The 23,416-nt window shown below is 41.4% G+C and overlaps 1 protein-coding gene and 1 pseudogene across 1 annotated transcript in view; one reads left to right on the plus strand and one right to left on the minus strand.

The window, feature by feature from the left end:
• LOC126473975 (uncharacterized) overlaps window positions 1-23,416 on the minus strand; it is a 593,366-nt gene that overhangs the window by 280,533 nt on the left and 289,417 nt on the right. The window lies entirely within an intron of this gene.
• LOC126429704 (5S ribosomal RNA) lies at window positions 12,668-12,785 on the plus strand (annotated as a pseudogene).

Raw genomic sequence — 23,416 nt, forward strand, 5'->3', positions numbered from 1 at the left:
TTAAAAATTGCATGCTGCTCTTTCAGGTAGGCTATCGCAAACTCACAATCTCAAGGGTCGCAGCCATTTGCCACTATGTTTCAGGAAGGAGATAATGAAGATACCTAGTGGTGCTTCAGTGTACTAGTAATCATTGGCGCAAAATTCAAATTGCGTGTATTTTTGCATACCACGTCGATGTCGTCGCTGAGGGGCTCTTTCTGCTCTTTCTGATGTCATTATTCTCCTGATGTGCTATTTTCATCTGTATGAAGTGACAGCCCCGGGGTGATTTTCTCTCTCACAAACTGACCCTATCGGCGAGTTCTGTCTATTCATGAATCGGTGCTAGATTTCTTGTATTTCTATTCCTTTAGCCAATTACATAAATATCAGAATGTTCAGTATGCTTTTTGTACGAAGATAAGCGGATTCTTGGAAAGTAATCACAGAGGTATTTTTAATCTCAAATTAAAACGAAACCAGATTAAAACGAAACCTGAATAGTTTCAGCATTGCAGTTCGACACCACACGACTGCTACGGTCGCAGGCTCGAATCCTGCCGCGGGCATGGATTTGTGTCATATCCTTAGGTTGGTTAGGTTTAAGTAGTTCTAAGTTCTAGGGGACTGATGACCTCCGATTTTCAGTCCCATAGTGCTCAAAACCATTTGAACTATTTTTTTGCAGTTCGACCCGCTCGATCATGTTAAACTATGCTTCTGTATTATGTATATGACAGATTACATGTGTCGCCCTTCGTGAATTGCTGCTACGCAAAAATATTATTTTTAATAATGATTTAGTGACGGTTTTCATAACTAATTTTTCTTTTTATGTGTAAATGAAACCTGAAGAGACATTATATAATCACGTGTAAGGTTTCGGTAATTAAGTTAATCTTCTGTGAGCCGCATGCTTGAAAAAAGACTTGGCGAGTGGAAAAGTAATAGAAATTTCCTATTTAGCGGGAGAGAAAAATGACATTGAACTGACCGACCATAGTTAACGAGCTATGGAGCTAAAATAGACTTTCGAAACCGAAACCTGGTAGTTGCTGTGAGAAACAAATCTGAAACAGAACTTACTTTTAATACGGACGTATTGTTTATCATGACAGTCAGTTATAGCAGCACTTAAACTATTTATTCAGAGGAAAGTAATCGAGGAGGGGAAATGTCAAACGTTCTAAACGTCAAATTGTTAGGAGCATCAAAAAATACCAAACTATTAGGAGAGTCAAGAAACAATGTCTCTCCTTTTGTACATAACCGATTTGTATTCAGAAACTGAGAAGGTCTACTAATATCACAGACTTAGGCTACTTACCTCATCAGTGCCGAAGATAACGAGAAAAACTGTGAAATAAATAATTTATGAAGCAGATTGTAAGTGAGATACTAGGGAATTGTCTGATCCTAGGTGCCAATAAGAAAGTCTTTTTTTCAAGTTTCATTAATGCTAAGGTATTACGTTTCATTTGTGTTAATACATCTGCTCACCACACTAACTGTGCGTTAATTAAATGGGAAAGACCTTGGCCCATGTCACTTCTAACTCTAGAGAGAAGCCTTGCTTGGCACAGAGACAATATGGCATTTATTAATGAACGTTCTAAACATTTTCTCTACGATTTGACGTTTACAGCAAGTCAAGGGATATGAAACGGAGCACCGAAGACACAACAGCACAGAAAACGAGTTTTCCGAAAACATGACTCTTAGCGGATTTGACATTTCCAGTTTCGATTTTCATTCAAACTATAACATATTGCCTTATTGGTCGATAAAGGGAAGTATATGGGACAGCATTTCCGGCAGGTGGAGCTGAAATATCAATAGGATCAGAAAATTTAGGAAACAAGACATACGAAATTCCTTGGAATTCAGATGGGCCCCCAGCTAAAAAGGAAAGAGAAAATTCGTTAGCTGGTCAAGAAACTTAGCGCGCTTTGCACTAATAGCCATTCTTACTTTGATGTCGGAGAAGTAATGGTTGAGCCGTGGCACCGTTAAGTTAGTAGCATGGAGGTAAGAATAAGGGGAGGTGGCGCTACGTATCCCAGCCGTACTACGTTTTGAAGCCATGGGGGCGTGGCTTGCTGCCATGACACTCTGACCAAAACATTGCCAGTGTGCTATAGCGCTGCGAGTATTACAGTCGCTAATTGCACCATATACGCATGTAACGTCATCAGATTGGTTGTTTCAAAGTTTTTGTTTAAAATAAAATCTCGTAAAGGCGAAATTCCGCGTCTCTTCTGATTAAAAATAGTTTTTAATGTAATATTACGAATAGCTAGTCTTCAATGTAAACGATACAATTTTGTGAATTCAGTAATAAACGTGTATCACAAACTAAATAATAGAAACTAAGTTAGCTATACCCTCCCTCCAAAGCCCCATAAATACATCTTGTTTGTAATACGTACTGGGACATTTCAGTTACGTTACACTAATGGGAAACACTGTTCATTACCACCAATATTTACTGAAATACGGTACATAGAATGGCAAATCTACACAGTGTCCTGTTTAGGCCTGTACTTTACGCCAGTTAATGTAGTGTTAGCTTTTAATTTGGTACATGATGAAGACAAAGTGAGTTACTCAACACTTCGATTATCGACGATACGTACGTATTATACTGAAACGTGAACTTGAAAACTAAGAATTTAATTCTTTGAATTAACATACCTTTTGCAAATGTTTTGGGTGTGTAGGGAAAACTGATGGTACAGCATTTTCTCGGAGCCTTACTGTTGAAAGGGAAGTTCGGTCTATGTCCTCTTCTCGGAAATGCTGAGAACATGTAGTGCTCCATTTAGACGCACGCCAATTCTTCCTCCTCACGGCATTCTCCCACAGAGCTTTCCGACTTTCATTTTTAGGAAATTAAAATCATACAAGAGAAAAACACGCTATAGTACAAGTACCGATGTAGCACACGTTCATTCACAATGAAGTTGTAAAATCACACTTAACGAGACGACTTACACATGAAATGTTATTCCCTTCGATTTCGCATCACAATCAGAACGATTCGTACATCCGAACACCACACAAGTCACCATAATAGCGCAAAATCCTTCCAAAAGCGAGCGACAAGCTTATGCACACAAGCTTACAGCAGCAATGTTTTGGTCTGACTGAGATGGCTACCCTCGGCTTCACATAGCTTCACAGCTGTGACGTCACGGCGTCTCCCTCTATTCTTACCTCCATGGTTAGTAGACTATTCTGCCTGGCGCCACTAGCTCAAGGGTAGTATCGACTATCCCTCTTGCCAATATCTATGAGGAAGAGTTGGTATCTGTGGGTTGTGTCAGTAGGTCTTTGCTTGCCGATATGTGGTTCGCTGGCCCCAGAGCGAGGCACCAAGTGTGGGGATTGCCGGTAGCGTCGCGACAAGAGGCGGTCACGAGGTCCGAGCGGCCGAAGCCACGAGCTACGCATGGAGGGCCTGCGCAGAGGAAGGATACCAGAGTACTTCACCGGGGTCAGCGTCGACTACAAGCAGCAGGCCGACATCCCGTCGGTTGGTTGGCAACATTCTGTGTCGGACGTCCGCTCTTGTCCTGACTACCCCTTCTACCCGGCTGTCATTGACACCACTCGGTAACCGCCGCGACGCAACGTGGGTCCATGGAGCTGCTTTCTGATAAATGGGAGTAACGTTCTGTAATCCTCGTGGTGATTGGTGTCATTGTCTACCCGACCTCCTAATTATTTTCTGGTTTGTACCCGATCCTCAGTTTTACTCGATGGGGTATTTGGTTGTAAATATAGACAGTAGTATTGTACTAGACACTAGTTGTTGTTTGAAAATTTCTGATTTTATATTGCCCTTCCTTTCTAGTTTATACCTGGTCATTAATGTTTTAATGAATTAGCTCCTGGTGGGAAATACAGTCGGAACAATTGTACCAAGGCACATGTTGCTGTTAAACAAACAGGGGTCTGGAGGTTAAATTTAGATTTTTTATTTTTTTTTGTCATCCGTCTACTGACTGGTTTGATGCGGCCCCCCACAAATTCCTTACCTGTGCTAACCTCTTCATCTCAGAGTAGCACTTGCAATCTACGTCCTCAGTTATTTGCTTGACGTATTCCGGTCTCTGTCTTCCTCTACAGTTTTTGTCCTCTACAGCTCCCTCTAGTACCATGGAAGTCATTCCCTCAGGTCTTAGCAGATGTCCTATCATCCTGTCCCTTCTCCTTATCAGTGTTTTCCACATATTCCTTTCCTCTCCGATTCTGCGTAGAACCTCCCTATTCCTTACCTTATCAGTCCACCTAATTTTCAACATTCGTCTATAGCACCACATCTCAAATGCTTCGATTCTCTTCTGTTCCGGTTTTCCCGTAGTCCATGTTTCACTACCATACAATGCTGTACTCCACACGTACATCCTCAGAAATTTCTTCCTCAAATTAAGGCCGGTATTTGATATTAGTAGACTTGTCTTGGCCAGAAATGCCTTTTTCGCCATAGCGAGTCTGCTCTTGACGTCCTCCTTGCTCCGTCCGTCATTGGTTATTTTACTCCCTAGGTAGCAGAATTCCTTAACTTCATTGACTTCGTGACCATCAATCCTGATGTTAAGTTTCTCGCTGTTCTCATTTCTACTACTTCTCATTACCTTCGTCTTTCTCCGATGTACTCTCAAACCATACTGTGTACTCATTAGACTGTTCATTCCGTTCAGCAGATCATTTGATTATTCTTCACTTTCACTCAGGATAGCAATGTCATCAGCGAATCGTATCATTGATATCTTTTCACCTTGTATTTTAATTCCACTCCTGAACCTTTCTTTTATTTCCATCATTGCTTCCTCGATGTACAGATTGAAGAGTAGGGGCGATAGGCTACAGCCTTGTCTTACACCCTTCTTAATACGAGCACTTCGTTCTTGATCGTCCACTCTTATTATTCCCTCTTGGTTGTTGTACATATTGTATATGACCCGTCTCTCCCTATAGCTTACCCCTACTTTTTTCAGAGTCTGAACAGCTTGCACCATTTTATATTGTCGAACGCTTTTTCCAGGTCGACCAATCCTTTGAAAGTGTCTTGATTTTTCTTTAGCCTTGCTTCCATTATTAGCCGTAACGTCAGAATTGCCTCTCTCGTCCCTTTACTTTTCCTAAAGCCAAACTGATCGTCACCTAGCGCATTCTCAATTTTCTTTTCCATTCTTCTGTATATTATTCTTGTAAGCAGCTTCGATGCATGAGCTGTTAAGCTGATTGTGCGATAATTCTCGCACTTGTCAGCTCTTTCCGTCTTCGGAATTGTGTGGATGATGCTTTTCCGAAAGTCAGATGGTATATCGCCAGACTCATATATTCTACACACCAACGTGAATAGTCGTTTTGTTGCCACTTCCCCCAACGATTTTAGAAATTCTGGTGGAATGTTATCTATCCCTTCTGCCTTATTTGACCGTAAGTCCTCCAAAGCTCTTTTAAATTCCGATTCTAATACTGGATCCCCTATCTCTTCTAAATCGACTCCTGTCTCTTCTTCTATCACATCAGACAAATCTTCACCCTCATAGAGGCTTTCAATGTATTCTTTCCACCTATCTGCTCTCTCCCCTGCATTTAACAGTGGAATTCCCGTTGCACTCTTAATGTTACCACCGTTGCTTTTAATGTCACCAAAGGTTGTTTTGACTTTCCTGTATGCTGAGTCTGTCCTTCCGACAATCATATCTTTTTCGATGTCTTCACATTTTTCCTGCAGCCATTTCGTCTTAGCTTCCCTGCACTTCCTATTTATGTCATTCCTCAGCGACTTGTATTTCTGTATTCCTGATTTTCCCGGAACATGCTTGTACTTCCTCCTTTCATCAATCAACTGAAGTATTTCTTCTGTTACCCATAGTTTCTTCGCAGCTACCTTCTTTGTACCTATGTTTTCCTTCCCAACTTCTGTGATGGCCCTTTTTAGAGATGTCCATTCCTCTTCAACTGTACTGCCTACTGCGCTATTCCTTATTGCTGTATCTATAGCGTTAGAGAACTTCAAACGTATCTCGTCATTGCTTAGTACTTCCGTATCCCACTTCTTTGCGTATTGATTCTTCCTGACTAATGTCTTGAACTTCAGCCTACTCTTCATCACTACTATATTGTGATCTGAGTCTATATCTGCTCCTGGGTACGCCTTAAAATCCAGTATCTGATTTCGGAATCTCTGTCTGACCATGATGTAATCTAATTGAAATCTTCCCGTATCTCCCGGCCTTTTCCAAGTATACCTCCTCCTCTTGTGATTTTTGAACAGGGTATTCGCTATTACTAGCTGAAACTTGTTACAGAACTCAATTAGTCTTTCTCCTCTTTCATTCCTTGTCCCAAGCCCATATGCTCCTGTAACCTTTTCTTCTACTCCTCCTCCTACAACTGCATTCCAGTCGCCCATGACTATTAGATTTTCGTCCCCCTTTACAAACTACATTACCCTTTCAATATCCTCATACACTTTCTCTATCTGTTCATCTTCAGCTTGCGACGTCGGCATGTATACCTGAACTATCGTTGTCGGTGTTGGTCTGCTGTCGATTCTGATTAGAGCAACCCGGTCACTGAACTGTTCACAGTAACACACCCTCTGCCCTACCTTCCTATTCATAACGAATCCTACACCTGTTATACCACTTTCTGCTGCTGTTGATATTACCCGATATTCATCTGACCAGAAATCCCTGTCTTCCTTCCACTTCACTTCACTGACCCCTACTATATCTAGATTGAGCCTTTGCATTTCCCTTTTCAGGTTTTCTAGTTTCCCTACCACGTTCAAGCTTCTGACATTCCACGCCCCGACTCGTAGAACGTTATCCTTTCGTCGATTATTCAATCTTTTTCTCATGGTAACCTCCCCCTTGGCAGTCCCCTCGCGGAGATCCGAATGGGGGACTATTCCGGAATCTTTTGCCAATAGAGAGATCATCATGACACTTCTTCAATTACAGGCTACATGTCCTGTGGATACACGTTACGTGTCTTTAATGCAGTGGTTCCCATTGCCTTCTGCATCCTCATGTCGTTGATCATTGCTGATTCTTCCGCCTTTAGGGGCAATTTCCCACCCCTAGAACAAAAGAGTGCCCTGAACCTCTATCCGCCCCTCCGCCCTCTTTGACAAGGCCGTTGGCAGAATGAGGCTGACTTCTTATGCCGGAAGTTTTCGGCCGCCAATGCTGATTATTTATCAAAATTTAGGCAGTGACGGGGATTGAACCCGGGACCGAAGACGTTTTGATTATGAATCAAAGACGCTACCCCTAGACCACGGGTACATAATTTAGATGTTAACCGGTTCAATTCCTCGATTGTAATTGTATTTGAGATAATCTGAACTACCTTTTGTACTACGCTGTGCGTTCCTGTCTTTGAAAGACCTGGTTCTTATGGGTATATTTTTAACTGGATCTTGTGATTCCGCCGAGTGAGTTCTCTTGTAATAAGTTCTCATACGTAATGTTTTAAAACGGCCCTGCAGAGCACTCTTCATAACTGAGAAGCAACTTAACTTTTGACATATTAACAGCCAACTGTCGACAGGGGTTTAGTTAGAATAAGATTGTCAAAAGCGACGGGTAGGGATCTAGTCGCACCTTGTTGCTGATAGAAATAAAAAGGTTGCTCGCCTTGAAGCGAGACTTATCGTTGTCATAATTGTTTCCTGATTTGTTTAACCTTTAAGCACAGGTGCACATCATAACCCCGAACTTTTCGACATACAGTTTGCAAATAAAAAAAATTACGTCATTTGTTTGAGTAATTGAAACACTCTTGTCATCAGTATTACTTATATGTTTTCATGTGTTGCAGAAGGGCATTCAATAAGAGGAACTATCCAGCGCGGCAGTAAACATCGCTGTTTCGCCCGATAACGGGCGGGCTGCTGGTCCGGGTCATTGTAACTATTACCATGTGGTTCTTGTTCTGTTTTCTCTTGCAAAAGCTTATTCATTTCACAAATTTGTTAATTTGTAAAGAAAACAAATTTATGATTATATATTGTTAGGTAAACAGGTTGTGTGAAAATAAAGTTACGTTGGTGGGTCCTCCGTTCCACGTTTTCCTTAATATCAGTAAGTACCACGTCTCAATGGTGTCGTCATATTTTGCAATTTCCGCTCTGTACTCTCCTACGGTATAATCTTCTGGGAGGATGTTGCAGGAATTGAAAACGTCTTCGGTCTTCAGAAACGAGCAGTGAGATTAATAAAAGGGGCGTTTAACGGGACATCCTGCTGGAATCTCTTCAAGTCTCTCGGGATATTTACGGTTACAGCTCAGAAGACATACACTCAGTAGTGATGTTTATCGCCAACAGGGGGAAATTATTACTGTGACGTTCACAACCACAGCTCAAGACAAAGCTCTGCGACTCACACGAAAGTACACAGGGATATTACTGTGTCAGTTACAAAAGTATACAATAAGCTTCCCATCAATATGAAACAAATTAATATTGTTCAAAAAAATGGCTCTGAGCACTATGGGATTAAACTTCTGAGGCCATCAGTCCCCTAGAACTTGGAACTACTTAAACCTAATTAACCTAAGGACATCACACACGTCCATGACCGAGGCAGGATTCGAACCTGCGACCGTAGTGGTGGCGCGGATCCAGACTGTAGCACCTAGAACGGCTCGGCCACCCCGGCCGGCAAATTAAAATTATTCAGAAATTCAAACGGAAATAAAAAGCATTCCTCGTAGAACCAATTTCTTTTTATAAACTGAACGAATTCATAGATTATAAGGCATCCTTCAATGTAACAGTAAGGTAAACAACTTAGCCAAAACCAGAGTCGTAACAGTACAAAAAAATGGTTCAAATTGCTCTGAGCACTATGGGACTCAACTGCTGAGGTCATTAGTCCCATAGAACTTAGAACTAGCTAAACCTAACTAACCTAAGGACATCACAAACATCCATGCCCGAGGCAGGATTCGAACCTGCGACCGTAGCGGTCTTGCGGTTCCAGACTGCAGCGCCTTTAACCGCGCGGCCACTTCGGCCGGCAATAGAACAATTGAGACACTTTTGTCATGAAGACTAAATTTTGTGTTTTAACTCAAATTATGATGATAAATATTAATTTATATTTCTCGCTAAGATAAAAATATGTAGTCTTAAGAGAAAATTTATATTTTAATCCTAAAAAGGTAAATTTATTTATTTATCGTGTCGTTAGTATAAGAATGTGTGCTTTCATTTACTTTACTACTTTACCAATTTACGAAAACGTATGCCAATAAGCTGTTGCTCGAATGAAATAAACAACCAATTGTCCTTAGAAAATAAGTGAAATAGTACTGGTATATATCTGTTTGTGTAATACTGTATTATTTCACTTGACTTATTCTATATTACTAGTACACTATTTGTAAAATATGTAATCAGTAAGACCAAATAAAAAAAAATCTAATCAAATCAGAACATATCTGTTTAAGCTATCTTAAAGTCGTTGTCGTGGGGGTGGAAGTAAGAACTGATTAGTGGTAAACAGTTGAGTTAGCACCACAAAAAGGACGGACGTTACTCTCCACCGTTTCCGTCCGCTAATTGCTACCGCTGTTCCATACTGTCAACGTGGATCAAACTGTGTGTACCTTAGATTTTTTTTTGCAGATATGTGTAATATAAACAACGAGAAATATCTTTACGAAAGGCTACTCCGATAACAAAAGAGCCGAAATATTACTTCGTTACCATTAACTCAGTCCCATAATACGATTTAGTTCCACAGAAACATTGTTCCCAGACATATTCGTAGCATTCCGTTTCTGCGCCTTTGTTTCCTTTTTAATCAGCTTTTACTGGCTTTCGCGGCACTGCAGCGGAGAGTAATCTGATGGCTATGGAGCGTCGTTTCCTAGATCGCCACGGGGATTACGTTTGTTTCCGTCCCCGCAATCTGCGCCGTTACGCGGTGTCTGCATTATTCAGGTCTCGCCGGTTGCGGATTAGGGCTGCGCTCTCGCGAGCGGCTAGAAAGTAAGGGGGCGGGAGGAAAGGAATGGAAAGGAAAGGAAAGCGGCAGAGGGGAGTAGGAATAAAGAGCTACGCACGCACGTACATGCATACATATACATAAATACATCTCTCGCCGCCGCGCAGGGGCCCTCCCGGTTGACTTAAACTAATTTCGTAGCCTTCTTTTCCTCGCGAAGCGTGTAATGATGCAGAAGATAAGATTAGTAGAATTAGAGGAGGGGTGAATGCATACAAACGCTCAATTAGTCGGGCCCGTGAGTAGGTCGCCATGGGTGGTGTGGCGTCTACCTCGGTTTCTTCAGCGTTCTGGTCGTCTTCGTTGGACTCCAGACAACAGGACAGTTCTTGGTGGCCGCCTCGAAGGACTGTCGTCTCCAAAATCAGTAACATTACAAAGCAGATGTACATTTCACTTGTGGCGTCTTCTCTCGCTATGCGACGTCTACGCTTATCCGTGTAGAGCGGATCACCAACAACTTGCACTCAATCTATTTAGTGAAGGTTAAATACATCGAAATTAGGTCTTTTGGGAAAGAAGTATATGTTCAGAAGTATCCCAACACCTCTATGCAATGAGCTCAGTGACTTCGGAAGTTGACTAGCCAAGTGTTACCCGCCGTGTCAGGTGCGTCGCGAGATTTCTAATGTCTTCTAATCCTCTGTAGATAAAATAGCGAGGACAAAAAAAAACTAATAATAAATTTGTAATTTTTGTATCTCACAGTCGTTTCATAGTACATGCATTGCATGTACATTATGTACCTGCTTTTTTGAATCCCCCAAAGGAAGGAAGGTTAAAAACGCTGGACTACTGACTAGTTGCCACCCGAGTAACAAATTCATCAATAACACTAGAACCCTTCTAAAGCTTTTGGTGAAAATTTCGGTTCCAGTGCACTTTTCTTTCTATTTTAAAGAACGACCTATTTCGGCCCTCAAGGCCATTGTCTTGTGATATCTACGTAATATTGAAACTTCCTCTTTGTATGTAAAGAATTACAGTGCTGGAGAAACTCTTACGTCAAACAGCTGAGGAAAGCTCAAAGTAATCAGACAGTTTTCTCTTTACTTATTCTGATCATCACAAAACTGACGCACAATACCTTAGCGCAACGCAATCTGACTTTCATCCCTACAAAAGAATAGCCCCGACTAACAATAACTTACACCTTTCATGAATCACTTACCTCACAGAAATCTTCGTTACTCGAACTACTGCAATACAGCGAGTGCCTATACTGCCAGCTAAATAAAAGATTCTAACTACTGAAGGCATTAACTACTGATAGGCAAAGTTAGCAAATGAAAGATTTTGATAGAGAGCAAACATTTTATTTACCTTAATAGTGTTCAAAAGTCATAATGTATATATATTTGACATCAAATTAAACAAATTTCCTTCTTCTGACTGACACACGTCCAGATCGTCCGCTCATAGTAACCTCTCAAAACTCTGGCATCTCTCTCTTCATATCCACCACTGCTGGCGGCTCCCCTCCAACTGGCCAACGCTACGTGCTGTTCACTTCCAACTGCCCAATACTCCACTAGCGAATATTCCAACAAAGAGTCCAACCAGCCACAAACTGCACACAGCGCAGTCAGCGATTTTCATACAGACCGCCACGTGGCGTCACCAGCACAAAAACCTAAACAGCCTACTTACGGTATCAAACGCCAAAGTACAACAGAATTAGACAAATGGCGAAAAATGTAGTAACATGCGTCATAAAGAACAAATCAAATACTTAAGTCTTGAAAATAACTCGTCCGTTTACTTCATAAAAACAAGAAATGAAAAAAATAATGAATTGTAAGCTGGTTTACCATTAAAATGGATAAATAATGGTGAAAAACAATTTGTCAATAAACATCTTAAAAGACTATAATAACAAAGATATTGGATGAAGTTACTTCTAAATCAACATATGTGACCTCAACTTACATGTCAGGCGTTCTGAGAGGACACACATCAACTGCTGAGACATGCGAGGATGTGGCACTAAAATAGGGGAGAGGTAACTTGAAAGTAGGGCCTATAGGAGGCAGATGGTAAGCTGGCAGAGACAAATGATGAGATAAATGCTGACGAAATGCTTTAAAAGTTAAGCAAAAAACAACTTGGATTTTTAAAGGCTTCAATGGATGTATAATAAAAGGATATATAGCAAGTATTATTACGAAACGAGACAGCACAACAGACTTTGTAGGTTTCAAGATCAACGATGGTTACAAACGGAAGCCGCAGAGCGTATCTCTGCATGCAAAAGCGGTGTTAAAACGACCTGTGGCCATGAGCATGCTCTGGTATTTACGGTAAATGGGCCAGATGTACAATATAACGAGACGAAATAGCGTTAAATTTAATTACATTTTATTACACCAGACGCTTTCTGAAAGACATTCAAGGAAAGAATGTTCATCAGACTTTTTGGATTGTCAAGAATATCGCTCTTATTGTGGTGCACATTTACAGTATAACACATCAGAACCGTTGCGAAAGCCGTACAGGAAAACGACGAATTTTGGACTTTTTGGTTTGTCAAGAATATCACTCCTAATGTAGTGCACTTGTTTATAGAATACAATCTCCTCTAAAAAGCGATGTGGTACCAGTCTCCATTTTATGCAAAACTTTTAGCTGTTAGCAATGTTAGTGACGGCAACGGCGTTGCCGCAGTGAACACACTGGTTCCCGTTAAATCACCGAAGTTAAGCGCTGTCGGGCGAGGCCGGCACTTGGATGGGTGACCATCCGGGCCGCCATGTGCTGTTGCCGTTTCTCGGGGTGCACTCTGCCTCGTGATGCCAATTGAGGAGCTACTCAATCTATTAGTAACGGCTCCGGTCAAAGAAAACCATCATAACGACCGGGAGAGCAGTGTGCTGACCACACGCCCCTCCTATCCGCATCCTCATGTGAGGATGATACGGCGGTCGGATGGTCCCGATGGGCCACTTGTGGCATGATGACGGAGTGCTAGTGCTAATGTTAGTGACACTACATCGTTTAGAAATTAAATGAGAAGCAAATGCAGATTTTTCTCCTGCATTATTCCTCCCTACATATGTGAGATTTTTAGATCTACTTTTTAAGTTTCTGCCTGTGTGACTAATATAAAAGGCGTTGCACTAGTGCAGCCGATTTCATAAGAGCCCGCAGTTTCAAATTTGTCCTCTTAAGTTTTAATATTGTAATCAATTAGCTGACCTAATTTTTATTGGTTTTGAACTCGATTCTAAAATTAAATCTGCAAAACAATGCACTGATTTTGTAAGAAAAGTTCCCAAGACAGGGAAAAGTCACGAATTTTATCTTTTCTGCAACATAATCTCTATGTTGTGTCTGGTTTGAAGATCGTCTAGTTTAGAATTATATAGCTTATCAAGTATGAAAAAATGATTTGGAGGAACTCTGACACAATATATTCAGTTATTTGTTATTTTCTGTGTTGTTGGGGTGTAACTTGAGTAATAGATTTAGTATATGTATGCAAAAAAGCTTTCTTTTGCTGCTCTTGGTGGCAAGCTTTCTAATATATTTAAATTGTTGTTGTAGGCTTGCGATAAATGCCAAACAAATGACTCTGATTGAGTGAATATAGTGAAGAACTAACTTAACTATAAATCATTTGGTGTTGCCGTTTGCTTAGGTCCGTTTCCAAATAGACTTCTCTCTTCTTATAGGACCCCTCACAATCATATGCTGTGCGTTTTCGTTCGGTAATAGTACTATTTATACGTCATTTTATTATGCATTTATGTCTTTCTTTTAAATTCCAACATGTTTTGCATTTTATTTGACTTTCAACCATTATTCAACTTTTGCCTTTGCCTACTTACCTCTTTTCCCCCCGACAGGCCCTACTTCTAAGCAGACTTTCCCCTATTTAAGTGCCACTCCTGGCATTCCCCTGCGGTCGTCCTGTGTCCTGCCAGAACGTCTGACAAGTAAGTCCAGGTATCATATGTCGACTTCCTAGATTGTAATCGACTTCATCCAATATCTGTGTTATTCCAGGCACCAGAGTCCAACATCACTACCTTCTCTCGTTTCGGCTCTCGAGGGAAGTCACCGGCATTATTGTGCATACAACGTGTTTCACAATTCATGTTACACACTTCTAGAGGTTGCAGAGGGGACATAGTAGGCCAAGTTTTACATAGGGTCCCGTTTCCGGAAGCGATTCGTTTCCATGTTGAAAGAAAAACAAGATGTACAGATTTAACGCCTAGTTACTGTGATATTACAACAGCTGTTCGATACCACAACCACCAAGTTCAGTGCACACAATGCATCTGCGCAGGAATCTCGCATAAACTCTGTCCAACAAGTGAGATATGTGATTAATCACTTCTGCCGCATCCTTATCAGATCTTCCTCCGACAGGACAGGGGTTGCGTAAACAAGACGTACAAGACTTTATGTGGCCACAAAAGAAAAAGTCCACAAGGGTTGAATCTGGGGATGTTGGTGGCCAAGTATGTGGCTCACCTTGACCGATGCACCTGTCCCCGCAGTCTACGTTTAGATGAATCGGACGGGAATTGCAAATTGTGCTTCTGCGCTGTCATGCTGGAATAACAATTCATGCCGAATGTCCAACGACACGTCTTCCAAACACTCCGCTAGCACTCTTTGCATGAATATCAAGTACCTTCCGCCCGTTAAATGGGGAGGAGGGCTGTACGACCCATCACATGACCATCGCAGATACAATGATGCCAAACACATGACTCTTGGTTTTCTTTATTCCAATTATGGCTCCTCTGAACGTTTAGACCATCTTCCCTGTTGAAATGTGCTTCGTCGGTGAACAAAATTTGCCTTGGAACCTGAGGAAAATCCATACAACAGAATAAGAACCGAGTTCAGGAATTGACACGGGGCACAAAATCCGCCGGAAGCATGGCCCGTACCTTCTGAGGGTGATATGGATGGAGTTGCTGTACATGCATAACACGACAGACAGATGAGTGAAACACGTACAAGTCAAGTGCAGTGGCTCGAGTAGTCGCCGATGGGTTCCCTTCAACTTGATGCAGCACATCCTCTTCGAATACGACATTACGCCGCGTCCTTGGAGCACCACAGCTTGCCCTATCGCTTGTGAATTTCCCAATTTCCCGCAGACGTCGTTCTACTCTGGCAAACATGAGATTAGATGGAGTCACGCGATTTGGAATGCATTCTTAGCACAGACACTGAACTTCTCTTCCACTATGGCAAGCAACATCGCAAATTAATAACGTATCAGAGTACTTTGCGAACGTGTACTGCAGAAGTAGTCACCGCTAAGTCAGCTGAAGCATCACCATGAAAACAAGGCAGATGGAAACAGAGGACATCACGTGACATCACGTCATCGTACCATTCATGACTGTGGGTAGCCTATGGTAAGAGGCGAACTGCGTAAGAAACATCTAGCGCGTGACTGAGTAGCTCATGTTGTCCTTGTAACATGGAAACGAACGTTTCCGGGGATAGATTCCTACGTAAAACACGATCTAGTAAGTTCCCTCTATAACCTCGAGAAGTTTTTAACATGAATTGTGAAAGACCAAGTGGGAGAGTCGACATATTAAAATATGGGCATTTCACCTTCCTTTGTTTATTCCCCTTTACATAGTAAAGATGTTATTTTTAAATGTCTTCCCACTTAACACCAGGTCCAGGGTTTACCGTCTTTTGATAGTCATTTTTTTTACAACGATTAACGCATACTTGCCCTTCAACTGTTGCGCGGTTTATTACAGTTTATATGTACACTAGCGCTCCCACTTTGTGTATAAGCGTGTTCACTGGCCTTCATGTCATCAGGATGTTGGTTGACATTTTTCGCACGTCCAATGTATGACGTGAAATTTTACTGTTAAGAGTGGATTGATCGAAAATTAAACATTTTACGTAAACAATCGTTAAAGCCTTAGTTATTAATGTACAGATCTGAAATTTAGCACTTGTAAAGAAAAGGAGCTCCACTTGAACGGGAAGAATATAACAAAAGACGTAGGGTTAACATTTTACCACAAATTTGAATATTTTTTTTATTGCCATACGTCAGATTCTAATCATGTAATGAATTTGAAAATATTTTTGTAGAGTCCTTAGAAGCTTATAAGACCACTGAACTATAGTTATTCGTTTACAGTACAAATTGTATTGTTAACAGAGTTCTGAATTTGGCATATCCAGAATTAAGTTTTTTTCCCTTGAACTCCCAGAAAAGTCAAAATGTAATCGCAGGATCTCGTATTTTTAGGTCCAATGAGACAGCAACATGTTCTGAACAGCTTCTGAAAATTTCATAATATTAGCGCATATACGTTAGTAAAGAGACTTGTAGTAGTGCAAAAAAACTTAAAACCGATAAAATGGGGTTCAGATAATTTCTTCTCACACTTCTACATGTAATAAGCTTACCTCAATTTTAAAATCCTCAATGCTGATACTCTTAATCCTGGAGGTTTCACTTATCTCCCGTCGAATCTGGCTGGTCTACATTTATAGGTAAGACAGTTATCTATCAGTTTTCTTGACCTTGCTCTCATCAGTGGTGTAATACGGTTGTGTTGTAAACACACCTGGACTTGTACCAGCTCTCTCCATCACTTCCATTTTGTCATTGCTGTCTATAATGCAGTTTTATGTTTTAATGACGGAAGTAATTTTGAGTGTTTTAAGTCAACAGAATTTCCTCTTTGAGCATCTAATCCAAATTAAATTATTTAGGTTTTCATTTGCATTCTGTCTCTTCCCATGAAGGGACTTCTCCAGTAATTCAGGGTTTGCAAGAAACCCGAATGTGGGTTTAATTACATTCATAACAGGTTCTGGTAACGGGTGTTTTTGCGAATACGTCTCTTTTCCTATGTTGAGCCTACCACCAAGCTTCATTTGGATGTGGCCAACACATTTCCACGTTTCTTTTGTAGCTTTGTACGGTTTTTTTACCTGTTAAAACTTCGAATGAAGAGTAGTCACCATCACCAAGCTATTTTGTATATCTAACACCATACTGATCCTCAGATCTGGAGAAAATCCCAACAGCTGCAGAGGCCTCCATGCCCCCACTTGAACCATTATAGTTTTTAGACTATGGTACTGTGTTCTTTTTTTTCCACAGTTTTTTCATTATCTTCATTGTTGACCTTTTCTGTCGCACATTGTTGGCAGTATTTAGACACGAATTCTATGTCTAAAACTTCGAGTCAATGACAATTACAGACACAACACGATATGGAGGTAAGTGACCCTTTTTCATCCAGCTCCCATCTACAGAAACACACAGGGCAGTAACGTTTGTAGGAGCATCTATTTCTATTTGGGTGAATTCCATAATTTCTTCCACTGCTTTCTTCATTGAAACTTTAGCAGCATCATGTACACCATGAGAAATTTCTATATTATTTTTTTTCAAACCTTGCATAAGTTGGAGAGATGTTCAGGATACCACACAGCATATTACCTCTTTCTCTAACCTGTCCAAGGCATCACACAGCATGTGTAAACCTAAAATTGCTTTCATAAGTGCCAGCGGCAGTATGCTTGGAGAAGGGAAATGAAAATTCACAGCCACATGAATTAGAAATTAATTGAAAATCGCTAGCTATCCCCACTCTTCTTTCTTTGACAACAGTCATGCATTTTGTACTTTTACAGCTAACGTGTGAACGTGAAAGCCTTATAGCCTGGCAGAGAAGCTGTAAATCAATAACCTGAATCCAGTGACATCCATATCATCATCACTCACGCATCTGTGCAACATTTCTGTCCCACTTTTCGACACTGAAGCCGAGAGGTTATGTTCTTAAATTGAAGCTGCTTCCTCTTTTCTCTTGGTAAACCAATTGTCATGAAAGTTTCGTTTCCTAAACTCAGTTTTTCCACCACCCATTACACATAAATTTTGACTTCCACGTAGAGATATGCCAGTTTAATTTTCCGCGTACTAATGTGTTAGTCGTCGCCAGAACGTAAACATATCAGTCAAAGATGTAGATGTTAGCCAGAGACACAGATATCGGCGAGAGATATCGATGGAAAAATGCCTTTACACTTACAGAAATTCCGAAGAAGCAAGCAGTTTCCCTGAAGTCGGAAAAGGTTGGAGTGGCTTCCAGTGCAGAGTTAAAGTGTTTAATATTTTAAAAGCATTTCTCATTCTGCTAACACGATAAAATTCACACACAACATAGATTAAGAAAATACTATTTTTGAAAAAATCGATCTTTTGTACCCAAGTCCATTACATTCGCCTTTAATTGTTTGGTACTCGTCGCATGTATTTTTAACGATGTCACTCAGTTTTATTGATTCTGTAGCAAAGATATGTGGTGGGTCTTAAGCTTATTTTACAATTGTTTTAACAAACCTGTTTTACTTCTGTTGCTTTTAGCATACTTGCTTTACACATGTATTTTTAGTCTGCTGTTTGTTGGACACTGCCGTCCGTTTCTTATTTTGATGTTGGCTTTCCAAACATTTGAGCCCACTTCACTTTTTAAGGAGACGGTTCAAACTGTCGAAGCCGATAGAGTGGATCAAATAAAGGTTTTCCTGGTGCAGCTGACGACTGACTTTTCATCTTTGTTGGGATAATGTATTCATTTTTGTATAGAACTACAAAATCACTTGCTAATAGTCCAGAAGTCTGATAAAATAAAATTAATACGCCAAAAGTGGACAATTTCACCTTATTTTGTTAAGAATTAGTTCAGTGACGCTTCGAAGTTATCATACGACATGTAAATCTTACTTCCGAGCTCTTTTGCATTTTACCCGGAAGGGTATCATAAACTCTTTCGAAATTTATCTTAAAGCCGCTTTCAAAAAACACGAAGTTTAATCTTGTTGTGAAACAACCTGTCTCAAAGTTCTTTGAAGGCAAAGTCAGAATAACGGATATTCAGATAACAGAGTTTGGGCGCCAAGTTTTATCAAGGTCTTCAGCGTGAAACGTGAAACAACCTCATTGTCTTTTAAGGCGGCAGCCTTCTCAGGCAGGTAACTAGACCTGCATTCAAGTTCCCGTAAAGAGATCCCTTGCGTAGCTTGGTGTGCCAGGCGGGAGGGAAAGTTAGCGCACAATTTGGAAAGAAAAATGCGCGTTTATAAAGCAGATAAGTTGGAGGTTTTAGGAACCGGGGACGCAAATGAAGTTAGTGAAAAACAAACCTGTGATTAATTCGTATAACTGGGTGTACATAGGACAGCGAAAATTGATATTATTAGTGCAAAATGCTTTACTTGAAATGTGTGGTTATAGAGTATAGCTGTTCACTTACTAGTTTTAGTGGCAAGTTAATCTCAGACACTTAAGTGCCAACTGACTCTGCGATTACATACATGAAAACAGAGGTAACTTACCTATCTTGAGGTTGAATAACGGATAATCCTCGAAATTATACTGACCAGTGAAGTATAAGCCGACGTACAACATCCCCAGTTGCAAGTGAAAGCTCTATTGTGAATGGGTTACTGGAGTTCTGATGTTCTGTTGATGGCTTCCCAGGACAAATCACTTACTTTCTCGCCCATGGATTGAAGATCTTGTCGTTAGGTTCGCGAAGGAATACATACAGCTCCATTATTATTTATTATTGTTATTGTTACTATTACTATTGTTGAACGTGGAATTTGGCGAAGTGTGGTGACTTGCGCGTCTCAGCGACACAGATAGTCGTACCATAGGTGGAACCACAACGGAAACTTATTTTGAAGAGGCCAGACTAAGTCCTGCACGGTCCTTCAGATTATGGGCTAATAGCCTACAAGTATTTACAGCATTATGGCTGGTAATTTCGTAAGAGTATTGTTTCGCAGACAGCTGTCTCACAGATACGAAGTCACTCTGTTGAACTTCAGACGCACGGTGTACTTGTTCATAACGCATGTAAGGCACCAGAGAAGAGGGAAGAGCATTGACGCAAGTCGAGGAATACATGCCACTGACAAAGTAAAGAGCAAAATGGGAAAGAATGGCGACAGCCGAAATTCAAAGATTTGGTAGCAAGCACGACTATGGAAAACTTAGATGCCACTAATAGGAGGATTAAACGAACGTTTGGAGCAATGGGAAGTAGCTGTATTAACAATTAGAGCTAAGAGAATGAGACACTACTATGCAAAGATGGCAATGCTGAAAGGTGGAAAGAGCATATAAAAGGGCTTCACAAGGGAAACAATCTTTATGAAAATGTTATGAAAAGAAAACAGGATGTGGATGCAGGTAAGAATGTTGGTCATATGCTACGAGAAGAATTTGACAAAGTACTCAACGAACGAATTCGGATCAAGACACATGAGATACATGACTTTCCATCAGTATTACTTTAGTCCTTCGGAGGTCCAAGAATGACCAAGTTCCCACGTGGTACTCGGGATAGATGAGTAAGACAAAGAATGCGGGGATAGCCCTACAGAATACTTCCTCAGCTGTATTAATCTAAAAATCTCAGACAGCAAGCCACTAATAAGTAAAGGAACAATATTTAACCTGGTAACTACATATGTTGTGGGTTAAAAGCTACGCTATTGGCCACTAAAATTACTGCACCACGAAGATAACGTGCTACAGACGCGAAATTTAACCGGCAGGAAGAAGATGCTGTGATATGCAAATGATAAGTTTTTCAAAGCATTCACACAAGGCTGGCGCCGGTGGCGACACCTAGAACGTGCTCACATGACGAAAGTTTCCAACCGTTTTCTCATACACAAACAGCAGTTGACCGGCGTTGCCTGGTGAAACGTTGTTGTGATGCCTCGTGTAAGGAGGAGAAATGTGTACCATCACGTTTCCGACTTTGATAAAGGCCAGATTGTTGCCTATCGCGATTGCGGTTTATCGTATCGTGACAGTGCTGCTCGCGTTGGTCGAGATCCAATGACTGTTAGCAGAATATGGAATCGGTGGGTTCAGGAGGGTAATACGGAACGCCGTGCTGGTTCCCAACGGCCTCGTATCACTAGCAGTCGAGATGACAGGCATCTTATCCGCATGGCTGTAACGGATCGTGCAGCCACGTCTCGATCCCTGAGTCAACAGATGAGGACGTTTGCAAGACAACAACCATCTGGACGAACAGTTCGACGATGTTTGCAGTAGCATGGACCATCAGCTCGGAGACCATGGCTGCGGTTACCCTTGACGCTGCATCACAGACAGGAGCGCCTGCGATGATGTAGTCAACGTCGAACCTGGGTGCATGAATGGCAAAACGCTATTTTTTCGGATGAATCCAGGTTCTGTTTACAGCATCATGAAGGTCGTATCCGTGTTTGGAGACATCGCGGTGAACGCACATTGGCAGCGCGTATTCGTCATCGCCATACTGGCGTATCACCCAATGGGGTGCTATTGGTTGCACGTCTCGGTCACCTCTTGTTCGCATTGACGGCACTTTTAACAGTGGACGTTGCATTTCAAATGTTGTACGACCCATGGCTCTACCCTAAAACCCTACATTTCAGCAGGATAATGCACGACTGCGTATTGCATGTCCTGTACGGGCCTTTCTGGATACAGAAAATGTTCGACTGCTGTCCTGGCCAGCACATTCTCCGGATCTCTCACCAATTGAAAACGTCTGGTCAATGGTGGCCGAGCAACTGGCTCGTCACAATACGCCAGTCACTACTCTTGATGAACTGTGGTATCGCGTTGAAGCTGCATGGGCAACTGTACCTCCACACGCCATTCAAGCTCTGTTTGACTCAATGCCCAGGCGTATCAAGGCCGTTATTACGGCCAGAGGTGGTTATTCTGGGTACTGATTTCGCAGGATCTATGCACCATAATTGCGTGAAACTGTAATCACATGGCAGTTCTAGTATAATATATTTGTCCGATGAATACCCGTTTATCACCTGCATTTCTTCTTGGTGTATTAATTTTAATGGCCAATAGTGTATATAATTTCACGTGCAGCTCGTGGTTGGACTGATACATAGTAAAGCCAAATAGAAATTAAACACTACTGTCGTATGGGTAAAAAGATTAAAAGTGCAGTAGTTCAGAACGTCATGTAATAAAATGGTTTACCAAACTACTGCTGTAGTATTCCTGATATTTGTTTCAGTATGAACAGTAGCATACTGTCATGCCATTTGCTATTGTGAGGGAGCCATGAACAATGTACAGCAACACGTCATTTGCAGTTTTTATTTCTGAACCTGTTTACGACCTTTATTCGATTGGATAACCTGATTCTTCCGCAAGCATTTTCATCGGGATAGAAGGTTGCACTTCCAAAACGCTAGAGTTTTAATGTGATTAGTCTGTAAGGTAGAAATTTTTTTATGGCGGTCAAATTATATACTATGTATCTAGATTACAAGCAGCTACTTACTGTAAAGAAAAACTAAGATGCATTCACTTTACAAAGGCACACGCTCTACGATGAAATTCTAACCTGTTGCTGGTAGTAGTGATTCGTATCGTAGCCCGCATCTCGTGATCGTGCGGTAGCGTTCTCGCTTCCCACGCCCGGGTTCCCGGCTTCGAATCCCGGCGGGGTCAGGGATTTTCTCTGGCTCGTGATGGGTGGGTGTTGTGTGGTGTCCTTAGGTTAGTTAGGTTTAAGTAGTTCTAAGTTCTACGGGACTGATGACCATAGATGTTAAGTCCCATAGTGCTCAGAGCCATTCGTATCGTAGAACCATTCCGAGAAATTTTTTTTCGTGTAACATCACTTTGATACCCTGTTCCAAACAATATCTTTAAGGGATATAATGAATGGAAATTTAGATGATAGAAGACGAACTTGTGGAGAGATAGCGGAGGGCAACTACCACCGCATTAACCTCTTCCCTAAAAACGTTACCAGTTTCGCAAACCGAATTCGCCTTCACAGAGATATACTTGTAAATTCACTATCAGTATACTATATCGCATCTATATTGGTCACATTTACCTCAAACATGCATGTATACCCCTTCACCTCCCCCCCCCCCTCTCTCTCTCTCTCTCTCTCTCTCTCTCTCTCTCTCTCTCTCTCTCTCTCTCACACACACACACACACACACACACACACACACACACACACACTACATTCTACGGCAAGAGAACCTCCTCAGTGCATCTGGGAAGCAACAGCGACAGTCCGCCACATCCCCAGCCAGTAGCCCAGAGTACTTTAATGAGTCTGAAGCCAAACGTACTCACCTCGACATCGGGAGTGGATCTGTCTAGCGCAGCAGCTATCGGTAATTGATGATGCGTATCAACCAGTTTCAATCCATTTCCTCATTATTTTGTGACGCATGTACACAGACCGAACGATACCCAACCAACACTCTAGTATATCCGTGCTTGCAGGTTATATTGACCGAAATGTAGTATTTATGCTAGCTTATTTTCAGTACCGGTGGAGAGTAGTATGAGTACGTAACGGTTATTTGGCTGG

The sequence above is a fragment of the Schistocerca serialis genome, chromosome 1, assembly GCF_023864345.2.
Source record: "Schistocerca serialis cubense isolate TAMUIC-IGC-003099 chromosome 1, iqSchSeri2.2, whole genome shotgun sequence".
In the NCBI taxonomy this organism is placed as follows: Eukaryota; Metazoa; Arthropoda; class Insecta; order Orthoptera; family Acrididae; genus Schistocerca; species Schistocerca serialis.